At 44.7% G+C, this 20,351-nt stretch overlaps 1 long non-coding RNA gene across 1 annotated transcript; it reads right to left on the minus strand.

Moving 5' to 3' along the window:
• Positions 1-2,548: 2,548 nt before the first annotated feature.
• Positions 2,549-3,622, minus strand: LOC113277709. The gene is made up of 4 exons (XR_003325080.1): positions 3,592-3,622; positions 3,254-3,315; positions 3,098-3,156; positions 2,549-2,746 (listed from the first exon to the last, which is right to left on the minus strand). It is a non-coding gene; the product is annotated as an uncharacterized LOC113277709 (long non-coding RNA).
• Between the last annotated feature and the right edge of the window lie 16,729 nt (positions 3,623-20,351).

The following is a 20,351-nucleotide window of genomic DNA, read 5'->3' on the forward strand; positions in this document are numbered from 1 at the left end:
CAACTGCAGTGGTGCGATCAAAACCAAAGATCAAAGATCAAAAAAAAGACCAAAATTTGGGTTTAGTCCGTGGTGTGACGCAACGGTAAATGATTAAAATTTCGTCAGGCGGACTTTAAAAGTCCGCCCCATCCTTTGTAAATTTTAACAGGCGGACTTTAAAAGTCCGCCTCATTAAATTTCCATCGGGCGGACTTTAAAAGTCCGCCCCATTCTTTGCAAATTTTAACAGGCGGACTTTAAAAGTCCGCCTCATTCCTTTTTTTTTTTTATTTAATTAAAATTTCATCGGGCGTAATTTAAATCTCCGCCCGTTAACAAGCGTACTTTAAATTTACGCCCAGCATCAAGCGTACTTTAAATTTACGCCCGACTATATTAGAATTTGGGATTTGGTCGCGACCATATTTGGTCTGGAATTTGATCTTTGGTCCAAATTTGATCTTTACTCCGTCCCACTGTGTTAGGATCTCATCCCATAAATTTGGTTATACTCGCCCACTGTGGATGCTCTTAGAGATTTGGATCTTGGCATGTAAGAAACTGCCAGGCACCGAATCTGGATTTTCTGTCTCACACCAATTATGCGTCTATTGATTGATCACCTACAATGTTGTAATGTAAATATATGAAGGAACAAACGATTCAAATTTGTCAAGATTTGTGGATGTTAGATCGTATTTTTGTTACCTTTAATTTTTATGTAATCATATCAGAAGCAAAATCACCCCTGAAGCTAAAAGAACTAGTACTCCTAACAAGCTAAGCTAGCTAGCAAGTGTCTGAAATGTGAAAGCTTATGAATCACAAATTTAGCTAATCTAGTATTCCGACTTAGTACAATATTAACTCCAAGCCTAATTTCTGCTGCACTGGCCCAGTGGTAGTCCATTATCCTACACAGTTGGCTCGCCTAAGAGCAACTGCAGTGGTGCGAGTATAACCAAAGATCAAAGACCAAAAAAAACGACTAAATTTGAGTTTAGTCTGGTGTGTGACGCTACGGTGGAAGACTAAATTTGATCGAGCGTAACACTGTGCATCCGCCCGTTGTTTTAAAAAAAAAAAAAAAAAAAAAAATGGGGCGGACGATTAAATCTCCGCCCGTCCCACTAAAGAGTCAAAGTAATCTTATGGGGCGGAGGTGTAAACGTCCGCCCCATACAAAATTGAAAAAAGAAAAAATGGCGCGGAGATTAAATGTATGCCTGGTGTGGGGCGTAAACTAAATGTATGCCTGGTGTGGGGCGTAGCCTTCAGGTCCACGCGATTAAATTTGGGTTTAGTCTTGGTCCCAGACCAAATATAGTCTGAAATATAGTCGATGGTCAGGATTTAATCGATAGTCCGTCCCACTATGTCTCGTTAATAAACCAAATATTTGGGTTTAGTCGCCCACTGTGGATGCTTTAAGCATACAAATAATGATGCAGTAGGAGACAAGACATTGAAAAAGCACATGGTGAGAACGAAACATGATTTAATATCCTAACAAGAACACAGATTTAATACATCAGGTATCAATCTATAGAATCATTACATATATGCAATAAATTCAGCTTGTCTGTGTGCAAATTAAAATGATCACTCAAGGCAAGTTGCGGCCGAAGAAATCGGATAAGGTTTTTCTCATTTTTTTTATTTTTTTGCATCCATACACGTTCCGTTCCTTCTTTCAACTTCTTGCTAAATCTATATTGTAAGGCTAGAATAAATTAGAATGCAGCCGTATCTCATTGTATGAATTTTGGCACTATAATTAGATAGTTATGCACTTGTCACTACTATAAGTATCCAACACAGTCTATCAACACAGTCATTTAGGACTATAAGAGCTATTCTCAGAGCGTTCATAGTCACGACTAAAATAGGGGATTATACCCAAATATGGTCTATGATTCAATCACAGTGGGACGAATTAAATCCAAATACAGTAGAACTTCCATAAACTATTTACTTCGCTAAAATAATAAATACTCGGGTCCCAATTAGACTTGTACACGCTAAATTTTAATTCGATAAATTAATAACTTCGCTAAAATAATAATTTTTCCGGTCCCAAAGACTATTAATTTTATCCAAGTTTTACTGTATGGTCGGGTTATCCAGGGTTTGAGACCAGAATTAGTCACACCCAGACTATTGTATAACCAAATCAGATGGGGCGTAGGTACAATGTACGTACGAGGTTAAGCGTGAGTATAGTGGACGTGTAAGTTATTGTTTATGGGTAAAAACTGTTTCTGCTGGTTTTGGTAAATTTGGGTGTGTGGATGAGAAACAAATCTAAACCTAAAGCAAATGCACTACACGGGAGTACTTTAGATTAGGGCTGCACATGGGACGGGACGGTACGGGTTTTTGTCTAACTCAGTACTTGTACCTCCCTATGGCCGGTACCTGTACTTTGTACCTTGTACATGTACCTGTGTAGTATGGGACGGGACCTGTACCTGTTTAACTCAGGACGGGACGGGACGGATCCGGTTCTTTACCCGTAGCATATCTACTTATGTAAAAAAAAAGCAAAAATACTTGAAAGTTCTAAGCTTAAAAACTTTAACTTTTAAGAGTCTTAAGACCTGAATTCATACATTAACAAAAATCTTTAAACTTCTAAATTAGCTTCGGTTGGAGCAGATTGTGCAGCTTGCTGAGTATCAGCAGAAGGTGCAGGTACAGATGTAGGGTGAATAGAGGAACCAATTTCAGTTGCAGCTTCACTTTGAGTTGTATTTGCATCCATCTGAAATGAAAAACAAAAGTTAAAGTGTTAAACAAAACAGGGCCAGGGCCACCTGCATCTTAGAGCAGATAAGAGTAAGACAATGAGTCAGAACTATAATCTTTCCACAGCAAGAGATCAAACCAAAGATGACCAATAGACTGTAAATAAACCTAAAATCATCACAAATACTTAATAAATATCATAATTACGAACAATCCACTACAAATTAGGTTCACTCGTAACCTAGATTTCTCTTCCTAACTGATTAATCAACCAATTTAGAACAAATTAAACTAAAAAAATCAGAAAAAGAAAAAACAGTAATAAGACTACAGTAAAGAACAATAACGAGATAACATATTAACATACCTAATAGAGTAGAAAATTCACGATCAGACTCCGACTAGAAGGAAATTGGCGCCGGGATTCTGTGACAATCACAGCAACTCACTTAGAGAAGAAAAGAGAGATGAGATAAACAAGTAAAATTAGGTAAATGAAACTAGGGTTTGAAATGAAACTCACCGTCTTCTTCAAAGAAACTATTGGTTAGCACCACAAATTCAAAGGAATTACAGAAAGCTAATCTGGATTTCAAAACCAATTTCACATAACCATGTTGCAGATCATTCTTTCAATTTCAAAAGAAATTACACATCCTTAGATTATAACAAGGACTTACTTATGGCAATGCCTGAAATTGAGATATGTTTCTCACAAAAAATTCAATTCATTCATACCCAAACATAACTGAAGCTTATCATGATTTCTTAGTTCCATACAAAATCAAAATCAAAATCGAAAATAAATAAAAACCAAAATTGAACCCAAAACATAAAACTAGAGATTAAAGATGACCTTACCTCGATTTTCAGTAGCAACTGAAGAATTATCACTGAAAGATGACCTCAAATATTCGTTCTCTACTTCCAACTGCAGTATTATTCAAAATGAAATCTATTAGAACATGAACCTTGTTCTTCAGAGTACATAAACCCCAAAAAAAATACACAAAGACCAAAGAACAAAGAGGATTAAACGATCTTCAGATTCTTCACCTCTTTGTTGATACAAAAGAAAAACAATTCTTTAGAGCAGATCCTTTTACGTAAATGGATACTGAAGTCTTATACAGATGATGATGATGGAAATGAAATCAAAACTAAAAGTTTGGCATATTCTCTTCTCTGAGAGGAAACTGAAAAACGAGAGAGGGAAGAAGGAAGAAGGAGAAGGAAACGAGGAGAATGTCCGCGAATACGATGGAGACTAAGAAAAGGGTATAACCCCTAATATCAACGACCAGGATTTAATCCTAAAATCAACGGATACAGATCCTCGGTACTACGGGACGGGACGGGAATAGCCTAGAACCGTTACTTGTACCTACTCTAGGCACGGTACCAGTTTTTGGTACTTGTACCTGACCCGTATGATCACGGTTCCGGGACGGTACCGGTACGGTTCCTGCGGTTCCGGTACGGTTCAATGGGACGGGACGGTTCCTGTGCAGCCCTACTTTAGATTCGAGAGATCAATCTGTACAATCCTGGCCTAAACTAAGAAATGGCCGTTCCAGTCTTGTTTCGGTCGCAAAGTGAAGGAGAAGGGTTGGTCTTAGGGAGCGAAGCGAAGAAGGTGTTGAGACCAGAATGGTTAATTCTGAAGGTGTGGCTATTTTATGACTTGTATCAGAATTTTGAACTGGCTTACTGAATGAAAGCTATCAGTTCTTTGGTATTTGTGTTGTTGTTGTTCTAACCCAAACTTGTTGTTTGGTTGTGCTGATGGTGGTTTTTAGCTTAGGGTTAAAATCGTAAAACCTTACATCTGACATGACGTCACTAGCGCATTTATTGTATCATCCAACATGCCTACGTAAGAATTACCAGGGTACCCTTTTTTTATGCATGTGTCATGTTCCACGGCAGAACCCTTAGTATTGACCGACATCACCTTCATACCAAACCCTAATTCTCACGCCACCGTGCCAATGGAAAACCATGCCAGCCACGTCTCCGCGCCAAGGCATGCCAACCATGCCAGCCGCACGACATGTGCCAATGGCATGTCGCGCCAGCCACATCTCAGCGCCAAGGCATGCCAACCATGCCAGCTGCACCACCGTGCCAATGGCATGCCGCGCCAGCCACATCTCCGCGCCAAGGCATGCCAGCCATGCCAGCCGCACCACCGTGCCAATGGAAAACCATGCCAGCCACGTCTCCGCGCCAAGGCATGCCAACCATGCCAGCCACACCACATGTGCCAGTAGCATGCCGTGTCATCCACATCTCCACGCCAAGGCATGCCAACCATGCCAGCCGCACCACCGTTCCAATGACAACCCATGCCAGCCACGTCTCCGCGCCAAGGCATGCCAACCATGCCAGCCGTACCACATGTGCCAATGGCATGTTGTGCCAGCCACATCTCCGCGCCAAGGCATGCCAACCATGCCAACCGCACCATCGTGCCAATGGAAAACCATGCCAGCCACGTCTCCGCGCCAAGGCATGCCAACCATGCCAGCCGCACCACATGTGCCAATGGCAAACCATGCCAGCCACCTCTCCGCGTTAAGGCATGCCAACCATGCCAGCCGCACTACATGTGCCAATGGCATGCCGTGCCAGCCACATCTCCGCGCCAAGGCATGCCAACCATGCCAGCCGCACCACTATGCCAATGTCATGTCGTGCAATCTTTCCACGCCAAGGCATGCCAACCATGCCACATGTGCCAATGGCATGCCGTGCCAGCCGCATCTCTGCGCCTACACTATGCCAAAGCCATGCCGGCCCTAAACCATGCCTTTGGCTGCCAAACGAAGGGTTGCAACATTCAACGGCTACCCTTCCATCTGAGATGCAAATCTCAGCCGTCCAAGTTCGCAACCAAACGCAGGGCAACTTGCGGCCCAAAGCCAAACATCACGGTTTTATCAAAACCCTAATTTTGGCCGCGCCTACACTATGCCAAAGCCATGCCGGCCCTAAACCATGTAGCTGGCTGCCAAACGAAGGGTTGCAACAATCAACGATTACCCTTCCATCTGAGATGCAGATCTCAGCCGTCCAAGTTCGCCACCAAACGCATGGAAACTTGCGGCCCAAAGCCAAACATCACGGTTTTACCAAAACCCTAATTTTGGCCGCGCTTACACTATGCCAAAGCCATGCCGGCCCTAAACCATGCCGTTGGCTGCCAAACGAAGGGTTGCAACAATCAACGACTATCCTTCCATCTGAGATGCAGATCTCAGCCGTCCAAGTTCGCCACCAAACGCATGGCAACTTGCGGCCCAAAGCCAAACATCGTGGTTTTACCAAAATCCTAATTTTGGCCGCGCGTACACTATGCCAAAGCCATGCTGGACCTAAACCATGTCGCTGGCTGCCAAACAAAGGGTTGCAACAATCAACGGATACCCTTCTATCTGAGATGCAGATCTCAGGCGTCCAAGTTCGCCACCAAACGCATGGCAACTTGCGTCCCAAAGCCAAACATCACGGTTTTACCAAAACCCTAATTTTGGCCGCGCCTACATTATGCCAAAACCATGCAGGCCCTAAACCATGCTTCTGGTTGCCAAATGAAGGGTTGCAACGATCTACGACCACCCTTCCTCCTGAGATACAGATCTCATCCGTACAAACATGCCACCAAACGACTCATGGCAATGTCTTGGCTGCAATGTTAACACTTTGGTCGCGGCACCAACTTGGCTACGACGCCTATTCTTTGGTCACGACACCAACTTGGATACAAACGCCGAATCCTTTGGCCACGACACATGTAGCAACATGCTACTCGTTTTCCACGAAAACACTTGAGACATCAACACATGTCACAAACTGGGGGATGCTCATTAGGGTATTGGTTTGGCGGTTTACAGCGTGCGGCGTACACTACGCCCGTTACAAGAAAGTGTCATAAGAATGAGTAGGTTAGTAAATACAAGGAGTAATGGTGGAACTTTTCTTTCATTATGGAACATCAATTCCAGGCATTACCCGTTACCACCTCCTTCCACTTTACTCAGCCGTTTCTATTTATTACGAGACCAGAGTACATTTTGTTACGACTTGTATAAATAGGTATTATCTATTTCCACCAAAGAACAAGTTTTGGTCAGGAGCATACAATACTCAGAAATCACTTGTTAGATTTCCCATCTGTTAGCTTTCACTTTCTGATACAAGTCAAACAACTACTCTTCCAGAATCAACCATTCTGGTCTCAACACTCTCTTCGCTTCCCTCCCCAAAACCAACCCTTCTCATTCACTTTGTGACCGAAGCAAGTCTGGAACGACCATTTCTTGGTTTAGGCCGGTTTGTACAGATTGATCTCTCGAATATAAAGTACTCCCTTGTATTACATTGTTTAGGGTTTAAGCTCGTTTCTCACCCATAACACACGAAATTACCGAAACCAGCAGAAACTGTTTTCACCCTCAAACAATTGGCGACCACAGTGGGATATTGATCTTTCGGTTACAATATCAATTTCGAATTCCCGATATCATACTTCGACCCTGACATCAAGGAGGTAGAAGCAAATGATCCGCTCAAGGATCGACGACTCAGTTACCGGACGGCCCGATTACCAGTCATGACACGACAAGGGATGTCTGGGGACTTCCCAGAGGATAGAAAAAAACGACCCGACCAGGGATCGATGACTCGGTTATCAGGTGGCTCAGGGACGACTGAGGACTTTCCACGATCACGACGGCGTTTCCCACAAAACTCGGACTTGCACCCGGAAGATTCATTTTTCGTTAAGAGATCCGAAAAACCGAATAAGTCTTGCCTAGAAAAAATACATGGTCTACTACTTCAAATCTTCACAAAGATGATAAAAACCGATAGCCATATTGTTCATATGTTTCATTTCGTGCTTTCTACTGTCGCACAACATTCATAATTCCATGGCTTTCCTGGGGTACTTATGCTACTTATAGTCATAACCAAAACAACATTATTCTAAAAAAATTCATTCCAAAAGAATAATCCAAAACCCTCATAGATAACAGTTATCTATCAATTCAAATCAAACCATAAACCAGGCGCTTTGTTTGCCTTTCGGGAAAAAAAAAAGAGTTAAGCCAACCCCTTTTATAGGCATAACACTTTTGGAATTTGAATAAGGAAAGGATTTCCTATTTGAGCTACGTATGGAAAGAGGCAACTGGGCCCGCAAGAACAAGCCTCACGGTGCCCAACGGTCCGCGCCACGCCAAGCCAGCGCTGTGCCAGGCCAACAGTCACCGCCCATGCCAAGCCAGCACCCATTCCAAGCCGATCCAGCGCTAACAACTTGCATATTTCCGGCGCTAGAAGCTTGCATCCTTTCCAGCGCCAGCAGCTTTCATCCTTTCCGGCGCTAGCAGCTTGCATCCTTCTAGTGCCAGCAGCTTGCATCTTTCCAGCGCCAACAACTTGCATCCTTCCAGCGCTAACAGCTTGCACCCTTCCAGCACCATCTTCTCTGCTCCACAACCAGCCAAAGCAGCGCCATCCTCACCCTTCGAAACAACGTCATGGCTCCAGCACTCCGTGATCAAAACCGTGCCATCTCTGCACGATACACCTACGATCACCAGAACCAGAGCCGCTTCCGCCACCCCAACGTTTCTTCAAGTATGATAGCTCCAACCGTCACCAGAGACGCTGCTACTCCACCATCATGGCAAGATACCGGAAGAGCCGGAAGAAGGCGACCTCCTTTTACCACTGTTGATTTGATGAAAAGACAAAAGGTTCTCGTAAGGCTCAGACAAACGTGTTTATAACTCAGGAAGAGATACCTATTTCCTCAAGACACTGACGGGGCGGACACCATAAGAGTCACGTCAACCTAAGAGAGAGCTGACAAAGAATACTTTTAACATCCGGCGCAGGCACTTCAGTAGGACGTGCGTTTATAGATGAAGAGGCCCGCGTTGCTCTTGAACGCCCAGTAGAAGGGAATCAACAATCCAATTTCATCACACATAAAGATCAGGAACGACTTCTCCAAAATCGAGGCAAAGGAAATCAGCAACCCTCCTGAGTTCACAGAGACCCTCTTCCCGTCAGGACTTTACGATTTCTGGGGATTTCGCCCACAAAGTCATGCAGTGTATGATGAAATAGTTATGTGAGATTCTATATTTCTCCAAGGCGTAGCGTCAAGACATATTTGCATCCCTCAACCGCACTGCATCATGAAAGGAGGTGTTTCCATCTAGGGAAGCCGTTCCCAACCCCAACCTCTCCTGGAAAGCACGATCGATAGATGGAACTGGGGACTCCTAACCTCTGTTCACTTGAGGGATGTCGAGTTTGACCGAACGCGGTCTCCGACTTCAACATGGTAACTTTCAAGGCTCTGAGAGTTGCAAGGCGCCGTTTCAACGTTTTCTCCAGAAGTGGCACCGGTTTAACGTTCTCCAGCAGCGGCTCCGCTTCAACAGCCGCTCCGCTTCAACGTTCGCTCCAGAAGTCGCTCCGCTTCAGCGTTCTGTCTATAAGATGCTCCAGGATCCTAAGCCGAAGCTTCAGCGCTTGGCTCCTTGAGTTTCAACGTCCTCTCCAAGAGACGAAGCCGCTTCAACACCACTCCTTCCTGCAAAGGGTCGTGCCACCGCACTCCCCATGTCAAGAATCATGATCGCAGTCATCCAATCTTCGTAGTCATGGCCACCTTTTGATCCATCTCGCCAAAACTCGTGACCATGGACAGTTCGCTCGCTTACGCATCCAGCCAATCCTTTTACTTCCATGGATGCCCATAAAATTCTATCCAACCTACATTGTTCCCACAACAATGTAGTCTCTTCTGATTACATCTGCTACCAAGAACTTTTGCCGCTCATTTGTTGATACCATCCAGAGCTTCACCGCAGCATCAATCACTATAAAGATCTACACGGAATCCCTTCATTGTCAAAGCTCAGAAGACACAGTCAATCAAAAGGCCATAGCCACAACAAGGTCATCTACTCTTCAAGGGTGTAGCGCAAGAATATCATCACCTCTCTGTCTAGAAGACGCCTTCAACACTTTACGAGGCCGCGGCGGATCCCAAGCCTGCTCAGAGGAAAACAACTTCAGAAACTAAAGAAAAATGCGACCAGGGACTGCTCATCTCAGTCCATCTCGATGACCATCAAAGACTCATGAGATGACTCCAGAGACGCGGCTGAAACATTTTCTTGAAGAAACATAGGGAGACACGATAAACAACATAACTCTCTCATTCTTACCTCTTCGCTATCCAGAATATTTCGTCCATGTTCATCCAGCAACACATACAGAAGAGTACAATAAGCTTATATCAAATCCCGTGGACATGAATTCAGGGCGATGCAATGAAAGTAGGCTACACAAGGGGACTACCAGCACGGGTTTCTTTCACTCCCCTCAACCTGGTTATTTCTGATTTCAACATCATCACTGCCGAAGTTTCACGAGCCGCAGGAATTTCTCAACATGAAGCCGTACATGTGCATCGAAGACTCCAAAAGCACACCGCAAAGATACATTCACATATTCGGCCATGCCATCGGATCTAACAGAAATATAACTGGGGACTGCTCACCACATCCCATTCTATACGATAGTCCAAGATTCAGAAGCTGGTTCGAAGGGTGTCTCCTGGGGTGAAGTCCTTGAAGACTTGATAGCAACACATCGACAGCAGAATGTCTCCCAACTCATCTATTTCATCCTGTTTCTTCGAAAGATTTCTACCATGCAATCATCCACGGCATATCATCATCGCGATCAGAAGGCCCAGACACTGAACAACCTAAAATCAAGGATGAACCGACAACGCAACCTCAATCTCCAAGATTTGCCCTGACATGATCATTACCGAGCATATATTTCATCCATCCATCCCAAGAATGCAGTGGAGTTTTGGTAAATTTTGGAATCCACTGGAGAGACACTGCAGAGGAAAGCACAGATCCAGACGAGCAACATAAGAGGGTTGATACCTCTTTTCATGCGGATGGAGTTTCTAGAGTTTGAACAGGGTGAAGATTCCTTCTTGCTCCATGAATAGATGACTGGGCGCGACTATGCCACCTCGGGCCTGCAGCATCCCTCTTGAATTCTTCCTGAATTTTACTGTCGGGATGTTTTCACCTCCTAAACGAGCTCAGAAACTAAATATTCTCGCGTAAGGAGATATGAAATTCTTTTCCAATAGAAACGGAGGGGCGGACCGTCAAAATCCGATTTCGTACCAGAATTCTACAACGATTCTAGTAAAGGGTGCTAATTAGGGTTTCGGCGTACCAAACACTAATTTAGACAAAGTTGCCATCATTCCACGGAACTGAAGCCGGTCGTCATCCTTACAAGGAACTCAAGATAGCTCCACTCCAAGCCGCGCAACGCCTGCTGCTCCACTCCAAGCCGCGCAACACAAACGACTCCATTCCAAGCCGACCAATGCTGACGACTCCATTCCAAGCCGACCAATGATGACGGCTCCATTCCAAGCCGACCAATGCTTACAGATCCATTCCAATCCGACCAATGCTAACGGCTCCAAGTCCAAGCCGACCAATGTTGACGGCTCATTCCAAGCCAAGCCAATACTAGTGGCTTCCCTTCACGCCAAATCTACGCTAGCGGCTCCGTTCTGCGTTTTGAAGCCTAGCCCATAGGATGCAAAACCATTCCAGACCAAAGCCAATAACTTGCATCTCGACCAGCGATCGTCTCTACCACTCCGCAGCCCAACCAACAACACCACGGGTATAATTCACACAAGGCCGCCAACACAAGAATCACGAATTCTCCTTACCTCTCGAAAAAGGTTAGTCGGGTCTTCCTGACCATCTTTCCATGACTTTCCGTTTCGATTTTGTCCTTGTCTGTCACCATCTTATGCTTACCTCGCAACAATGCTCATGTTTCGAGCTAAGCAGGGGACTTAATGTTGATGGTGGTTTTTAGCTTAGGATTAAAATCGTAAAACCTAACATCTGACATGACGTCACTAGCGCATTTTTTGAATCATCCAACATGCCTACGTAAGAATTACCAGGGTACCTTTTTTTTATGCATGTGTCATGTTCCACGGCAGAACCCTTAGTATTGACCGACATCACCTTCATACCAAACCCTAATTCTCACGCCACCATGCCAATGACAAACCATGACAACCACGTCTCCGCACCAAGGCATGCCAACCATGCCAGCCACGTCTCCGCGCCAAGGCATGTGAACCATGCCATCCGCACCACATGTGCCAATGGCATGCCGCGCCAGCCACATCTCCGCACCAAGGCATGCCAACCCTGCCAGTTGCACCACCGTGCCAATGGCATGCCGCGCCAAGGCATGCCAACCATGCCAGCCACGTCTCCGCGCCAAGGCATGCCAACCATGCCAGCCGCACCACATATGCCAATGGCATGCCATGCCAGCCACATCTCCGCGCCAAGGCATGCCAACCATGCCAGCCGCACCACCGTGCCAATGGCAAACCATGCCAACCACGTCTCCGCGCCAAGGCATTCCAACCATGCCAGCCGCACCACATGTGCCAATGGCATGTCGTACCAGCCACATCTTCGCACCAAGGCATGCCAACCATGCCAGCCGCACCACCGTGCCAATAGCAAACCATCCCAGCCACATCTTCGCGCCAAGGCATGCCAACTATGCCAGCCGCACCACATGTGCCAATGGAAAACCATGCCAGCCACGTCTCCGCGCCAAGGCATTCCAACCATGCCAGCCGCACCACATGTGCCAATGGCATGTCGTGCCAGCCAAATCTCCGCGCCAAGGAATGCCAACCATGCCAGCCGCACCACGTGTGCCAATGGTATGTTGTGCAATCTTTCCACGCCAAGGCATGCCAACCATGCCACATGTGCCAATGGCATGCCGTGCCAGCCGCATCTCCGCGCCTACACTATGCCAAACATCACGGTTTTACCAAAACCCTAATTTTGGCCGCGTCTACGCTATGCCAAAGCCATGCCGGACCTAAACTATGACGTTGGCTGCCAACGAAGGGTTGCAACAATCAACAACTACCCTTCCATCTGAGATGCATATCTCAACCATCCAAGTTCTCCACCAAACGCATGGCAACTTGCGGCCAAAAGCCAAACATCACGGTTTTACCAAAACCCTAATTTTGGCCGTGCCTACACTATGCCAAAGCCATGTCGGCCCTAAACCATGTCGTTGGCTGCCAAACGAAGGGTTGCAACAATCAACGACTACCCTTCCGTCTGAGATGCAAATCTCAGTCGTCCAAGTTCGCCACCAAACGCATGGAAACTTGCGTCCCAAAGCCAAACATCACGGTTTTACCAAAACCCTAATTTTAGTCGCGCCTACACTATGCCAAAGCCATGCCGGCCCTAAACCATGCCGCTGGATGCCAAACAAAGGGTTGCAACAATCAACGACTACCTTTCCATCTGAGATGCAGATCTCATCCGTCCAAGTTCGCCACCAAACGCATGGCAACTTGCGGCCCAAAGCCAAACATCACAGTTTTACCAAAACCCTAATTTTGGCCGCGCCTACATTATGCCAAAGCCATGCGGCCCTAAACCATGTCACTGGCTGCCAAACAAAGGGTTGCAACAATCAACGGGTACCCTTCCATCTGAGATGCAGATCTCAGCCGTCCAAGTTCGCCACCAAACGCATGGCAACTTGCGGCCCAAAGCCAAACATCACGGTTTTACCAAAACCCTAATTTTGGCCGCGCCTACACTATGCCAAAGCCATGCCGGCCCTAAACCATGCCGCTGGCTGCCAAACGAAGGGTTGCAACAATCAACGGCTACCCTTCCATCTGAGATGCAGATCTCAGCCGTCCAAGTTCGCCACCAAACGCATGGAAACTTGCGGCCCAAAGCCAAACATCAAGGTTTTACCAAAACCCTAATTTTGGTCGCGCCTACACAATGCCAAAGCCATGCCGGACCTAAACCATGTCGCTGGCTGCCAAACGAAGGGTTGCAACAATCAACGACTACCCTTCCATCTGAGATGCAGATCTCATCCGTCCAAGTTTGCCACCAAACGCATGGCAACTTGCGGCCCAAAGCCAAACATCATGGTTTTACCAAACTCTAATTTTGGCCACGCCTACATTATGCCAAAACCATGCCGACCCTAAACCATGCTGTCGGTTGCCAAACGAAGGGTTGCAACGATCTACGACCACCCTTCCTCCTGAGATGCAAATCTCATCCGTACAAACCTGCCACCAAAAAACTCATGGCAATGTCTTGGTTGCAGTGCTAACACTATGGTCACGGCACCAACCTGGCTACGACGCCTATTCTTTGGTCACGACACCAACTTGGCTAAAAACGCCGAATCCTTTGGCCACGCCACATGTAGCAACATGCTACACGTTTTCCACGAAAACACTCGAGACATCAACACATGTCACAAACTGGGGGATGCTCATTAGGGTATTGGTTTGGCGGTTTACAGCGTGCGGCGTACACTACGCCGGTTACAAGAAAGTGTCATAAGAATGAGTCGGTTAGTAAATACAAGGAGTAATGGTGAAACGTTTCTTTCATTATGGAACATCAATTCTAAGCGTTACCCGTTACCACCTCCTTCCACTTTACTCAGCCGTTTCCATTTCTTACGAGACCAGAGTACGTTTTGTTACGACTTGTATAAATAGGTCTTACCTATTTCCACCAAAGAACAAGTTTTGGTCAGGAGCATACAACACTCAGAAATCACTTGTTAGCTTTCCCATCTGTTAGCTTTCACTTTCTGATACAAGTCAAACAACTACTCTTCCAGAATCAACCATTCTGGTCTCAACACTCTCTTCGCTTCCCTCCCCAAAACCAACCCTTCTCATTCACTTTGTGACCGAAGCAAGTCTGGAACGACCATTTCTTGGTTTAGGCCGAATTTGTACAGATTGATCTCTCAAATCTAAAGTACTCCCTTGTAGTACATTGTTTAGGGTTTAAGCTCGTTTCTCACCCACAACACAGGAAATTACCGAAACCAGCAGAAACTGTTTTCACCCTCAAACAGGTTGAAATAGGTAAAACCTATTTATACAAGTCATATTGAAGGCACCCCGATCTCATAGAAAGTGGGAATGATGGAGTGATGGAGAAGTGGGGTCATGTGTGAATGCCAAAAACCTCCCACTATGAAGGAAACAAGTTAGTTTACACCCACAACTTCTTGCCGCCACTAACTGCCCTGCTTTCTGACACTTTCTTATAATGAAGGTGTTGCACGCCGCACGCTGTAAACCGCCAGACCAACACCCTAATGAGCATCCCCCAGTTTGTGACATGTTTGATGTCTTGAGTGTTTTCGTGGAAAGTGTGTAGCATATTGCTATGTGTGGCAAGTCAAAGTCAGGAGACTTGCCGCAGGAGAATAGAATGTGATGCTATTAGGCTTGTCTTGGATGGTCGCCTAAGACTTGCCACAGGCCTGTCAATTCTGTGGCGAATTTGGACGGCTGAGATTGTAACTCATGAGAAAGGGTGGCCATTGATTATGGCCACACTCTGTTGGCGCCTGATAATAGCACAATGGCGCCATTGGCATGTGGCATATTTAGCGCATGCCAGTGGCACAATGGCATGGTTGGCATAGTTAGCGCATGCCGGTGGCACGGTGGTGCAAGTAGCGCCTGGCGTAGCCATGACCGCTAGATTTTGGCACATTGGTGTTAGACCCAAATATGGCTTGAGAACATTAGTTCAAGTTGCCACATCAATCCCATTGCTCTGGGTAGCATTACTTGGCTTGGTTGGCGTAAATTTTTTACCTAAATTAGGGTTTGGTATGCCGAAACCCTAATTAATGTGTGTGTGGCATGTGGCCACGACACGGTGATTTTTTTGTGCAAACGGTGCCATAGCCATGCCAAAGGAACTATAACAAGGCCATAATGTGGAAACGGCCACAACATCAAGGGTTGCTATGAGTGGCTGTGGTATGGCGCCATTCTTAGGGTTTCCTGGGTCCCGCATGACTCGTGGCATGTTGTGGGGCCCGAAGTGGCGTAACTTGGGCCACGACTGGAAATTAGGGTTTCGATTAACGCCACTAAAGCAAGGTCGTGTTTCTAATTAGGATACCCTAATTGAAGTCTGTTATGGCATTGGCCATGAACAGAAGGTGGGTTAGCACGTAGGTGCGCTATTTATGGCATGTTGGCACATTCGGCATGCTTCTGCGTCAAAGTGACACGTTTGGCATGTTTGGTATGCACGTTTAGTGCATTATCGCGGCATGGCATGTTTGGCATGCAATTAGCATGCGAAGCGGGATGGAACGTTTGGCACGCCATTGGCATGTTGGCGCGGTTTTGGAAAGTCAATTTGGCATTGTGACCATCTGGTGCAATTTTGCCTCTTTTAATACTTTGGCAGGTTTAGAGCGACCTGATTGATCGATAAAAAGAGGGGTCGGCAAAGCATGGGCGTGGCCACACTTCCAGTGCGCGTAACGAATTTAAAACGACTTGATTGGTCGATGGGAAATATGGGCCGACAAGTATGGGCCCAACCACAACTTCATGTGCGTCTGGCGGGTTTAAGGCTACCTGATTGGTCGACGGGAAACAGGGGCCCGTCAGGAAACATGGGGTGTGGCCACTTGCAAGTGGCGCCGGCTGGCCTATGGCATGGCCACACCTCCCTTTGTTGCTGCTCCTATCCCGCGGCTCCTTTTATTCATTGTTTTCTGATTTTGGGTAGGATTTTGCACCTACTATTCCATGGCGGATTAATTGCCTAGTTCGCCTAAGCTTAATTTCGACCGACGGGGTCTAATATACTGCGCATGACGCAAAACCCTAATTTTTGCAAATTAGTCAGAATAATATCTGAATCTTGTGAATTATCACAAAATTGATTGAATTATATGTGTTGACACAGAGTTCTTTAAGTTTATTTCCAGAAAGCAGTATGCTTTCCGATTGAGTACTTTTATGCAAGGACTTTAACCTTGATACTTGGAAATTCATGGTACTCTGCTGCGAGTGAACACAAATTGTCATGCCATATTAATATTAAGGGTTCAGCCGGGGAACATTGCATAGGAAAAATACTCGGCAGGCTCCGGCATTAGTGAGTGATGCAGCTAGGAGCTTATACACTCATTAGGCTCTATACTAGTGAACAATTCATCTAGGAGCTTGAGTTTCAATATAATATGAAGAGAGACATAGGCACTCATCAGATTTTGATATATTATCCAAATTCCCTGCGGAATATAGACATATCAATGTCTACTACATCTGATGTCGGGTCAGGTAGATAGACTTTTACAAATTTAGCCATGAACTAAAAACCACCACCAACAGCTATTAGAATGAGCGTCTGAGTGGGGCCTTAGTATAAGGTCTGCCTGATCAAGCATACTGTGAATACCAATAATACTGTGACCACGTGTCACGATATTAGTGGTCGTATGTAAAATAACAGAGTATCCCCAGCGATACACGGGATCCTGAGGAGCAGCGGATCCCTTTTCAATCTATTTTATCTCATGTCGAGGAAGCATACCTCGAGGGTGAAGATAAAGGTCTAAAACCTAGGCCAGGGAGGTGGCAGCTGTCGAAGGGACAAAAACAATTGACATATCCAATCAGCATTAAATGCAATAAAGCAAACTTGGCGTGTGTTCTCAAGATATGTGGATAAGGACGAGGTGGCAGTGTCTGATTAGCGAAGGCTCGCAGTGAGCCAAGGTACAACTTGACCAAAGGTTGGACAGTCTCCGAGGGCACGTGGACGAGCTGAGGTGGCAGAGTCCGACTTGAGTGGCCATGCGGCCAACGACGGTACAACCTGTACGGAAGGCACATAAGATCTCGACGGGCCTTACAATAACGAAGACGTAACCGATGCGAAGAATGCTATAAATACATAGCCTCACCACCAAAGAAGGGACATGAAATTACTAAGGAAAATCTAGTCTTAATTAAGCTTATACCTCTTTAATGTCTAGAACTTAAGCATTTACTTCAACTTGAGTTCTCTTTATTACTTTAGGAAGCATTTAAGATCTTGTAACCACCACAACTTCATAAAAACTCATCACTCATTACCCCGTGGACGTAGACGAAAGTCGAACCACGTAAATCCCTTGTGTCTCTTGATAACTTCGTAGCATCTACATTATCGTTGTGTTTATTGTTATCTTTATCTTGAGTACCTTTATATTCTTAGCATTATCATTACTGCTTGGTATCCGATCTCGTGAGCTTTTCATATCTACGTAGACTATGGAGAAATTAATAGTCACACATACATAATACGTACACATGTCTCTAGACATGGTCAATAAATGCGGCTGAATGGGGCATAATTATATTGCAGAGTGGGGCATAAATAAGGCGATGTTAATACCTCCGCTTGTCCTCTGGAAGGTTGTAACAACGTCTAATAGCAGGTGTGACTTTAAGTTGTGCTCAAGGTTGAGCGTTTATTATATGTGCGCCCTACCCAGGCGTTGTTTATATGTGCGCCCAAGCATTACACACTATTTAAATCAGCGCTCAACGTCAGACGTTGTTCATACATGCACCCTACCATTTGATAGTCTACTACTATTGTGCTGGACGCCTGAAAAGACCAAACATTTTTAATTTTTAGTCTGGTATTTGGTCTTTAGTCAGCTCCATGAGTGGAGTATGGGCACTCTAAGTTATGAATAATATTGTAATATCAGAGTATGCAACAAAAAAATGTACTACTGGATTATAGATGTGGCCAATTGTTCGTCAGATTGACTTGCGGGTTCTACCCGGAAAGATTTTACTTTTTTGAGGTCGACCAGTCTTCAAGCATGCCAGTTGATAAAAAAATTGAGGTGGGTACAAATTCTTTTTATCAAGTTGGTATTTAGCCCAAACCAACACCTTTAACAAAATCTAAATGTATTCAAGCTCTCTTTCACTCTCTTCTGCGATAAGAGAAACCAGAAAAATGATGAGCACGAAAGTGCGACACATTTTCATCGATAAATACATTAGATGGGACTCATTTTATCACTAATAAACTTGTTTGTAGGTATTTTTGGCAAATAAACTCTTATGGAAAAAGTTACTCGAAAAGTGGTTTTTGGACCCCGGAAAAAGTACTTAAGGCACCCTCATTTGGGATAAGGGCACCCCCAGACATCCAATTGTTAAAGGCGCCCGCGTTTTTGATCAAGGCACTTCATCTTCAACAATTCAAATTTTAGTTTTAGCGGGAAAATGGCAGCAAAATTAGGGTTTCGGTTTTGGATTTGGGTGAGACTAAATGGATGAAATCAAATGGGTTTGTTCCTAGGGCCTAAACAGAGATGGTAATGTGCTTTGTTTCAGTTATATTTGGCTGGATAATCAACGATTGATGAAAACAACAAGAACAAATATGGCGGAAAAATTGTGTTTGAAAACTTGGTTGACTGCGTAAATCCCTGGACTGAATTATACCGAGTTGTATATGGAAATATTGTCTTAAATCAATTGGGATTATCTTGTTTCACAAAAATAGGACTGGTAAGTCCTTTGGAAATGATAAAAATGGAAGATTTCTTCATATCTCGTTAAACAGGGAAAGAGTATGTTTCGGATTTTGTTGGACTTGAATGGTGAAAGATATTGTTGATATTCAAGGGATTTGGACACAGAGTTGTTGCTGACCAAGTACACATGCTATCACGTGTTTGAGAGAAGCAGAATTCTGTTATTTTTTGTGGCATATCCGTGAGAAGCAAACAAGATACGTGTGAGTGAGATAATCATGAGATATTCCGAGTATTTCTGAGGTTGGAGCGAGTGTGACTCAATCTATTACGAGCAGTCAATGTTTGGGTGAAGTATGAATGCAGAAGATGCGTATAAGAGTTAAACAGGGAAAGAAATATCGGTAATAGGCAGGGGAGTAAAAGAGGATTATTCTGAAGTTAATGACGAGATTCGATGGTGCTACTGGGTATAAAAAGGATCCTTGGGAGTCAGAGAAGGATATAGAGAGTTTGGGGAGTTAGTAGAGTTGAAATGGAGAAGTTGCAGAAACTTCTCTGCTGCTGCAGAGAAGTAGAAGACGAAGAACACACAGACGACGTTACAGGTCTGTCGTTTTACAACTGTCACAGTTCTTGACTTAGTGACAGTTTTTCTACGACAGTTACCTAATATAGTTTCTGTAACAGCTGCTTTGCAAATTGTAAAGGTGAGTTTGTAACGCCGGTTAAGCGTTCCAAATTCCCGGTTTATGTTATTTTTCTCCTTTTCTTCATCGTAAACACCATTTGAGCTATATAAAAATATTTTGAGAGTGTCTACATCATGAGTAGCTAAACCCCATCACTGGGTCGACGGAGGAATCCGAATTTCATACATGGGTGAATTTATTTTATTCTTTTTTATGACTTTTGCATTAATTTTAAATTGATTTATGATTTGAATTAATTAGTTATTATTTATTTGATGGGTCATGCTTGCTTAAATGTTTGATGTCCCGTGTTTACGATTTATAACTAATATTTTGAGAATCTACCTTGGCAAAAATAAGAGTCCATGTTTTTATTTATTGAGCGATAATTGTTGAGAATAAATAATTGAACCTTATGTTATGAATTCGGTGGAA

The sequence above is a fragment of the Papaver somniferum genome, chromosome 5 (genome assembly GCF_003573695.1).
Source record: "Papaver somniferum cultivar HN1 chromosome 5, ASM357369v1, whole genome shotgun sequence".
Lineage (NCBI taxonomy): Eukaryota > Viridiplantae > Streptophyta > Magnoliopsida > Ranunculales > Papaveraceae > Papaver > Papaver somniferum.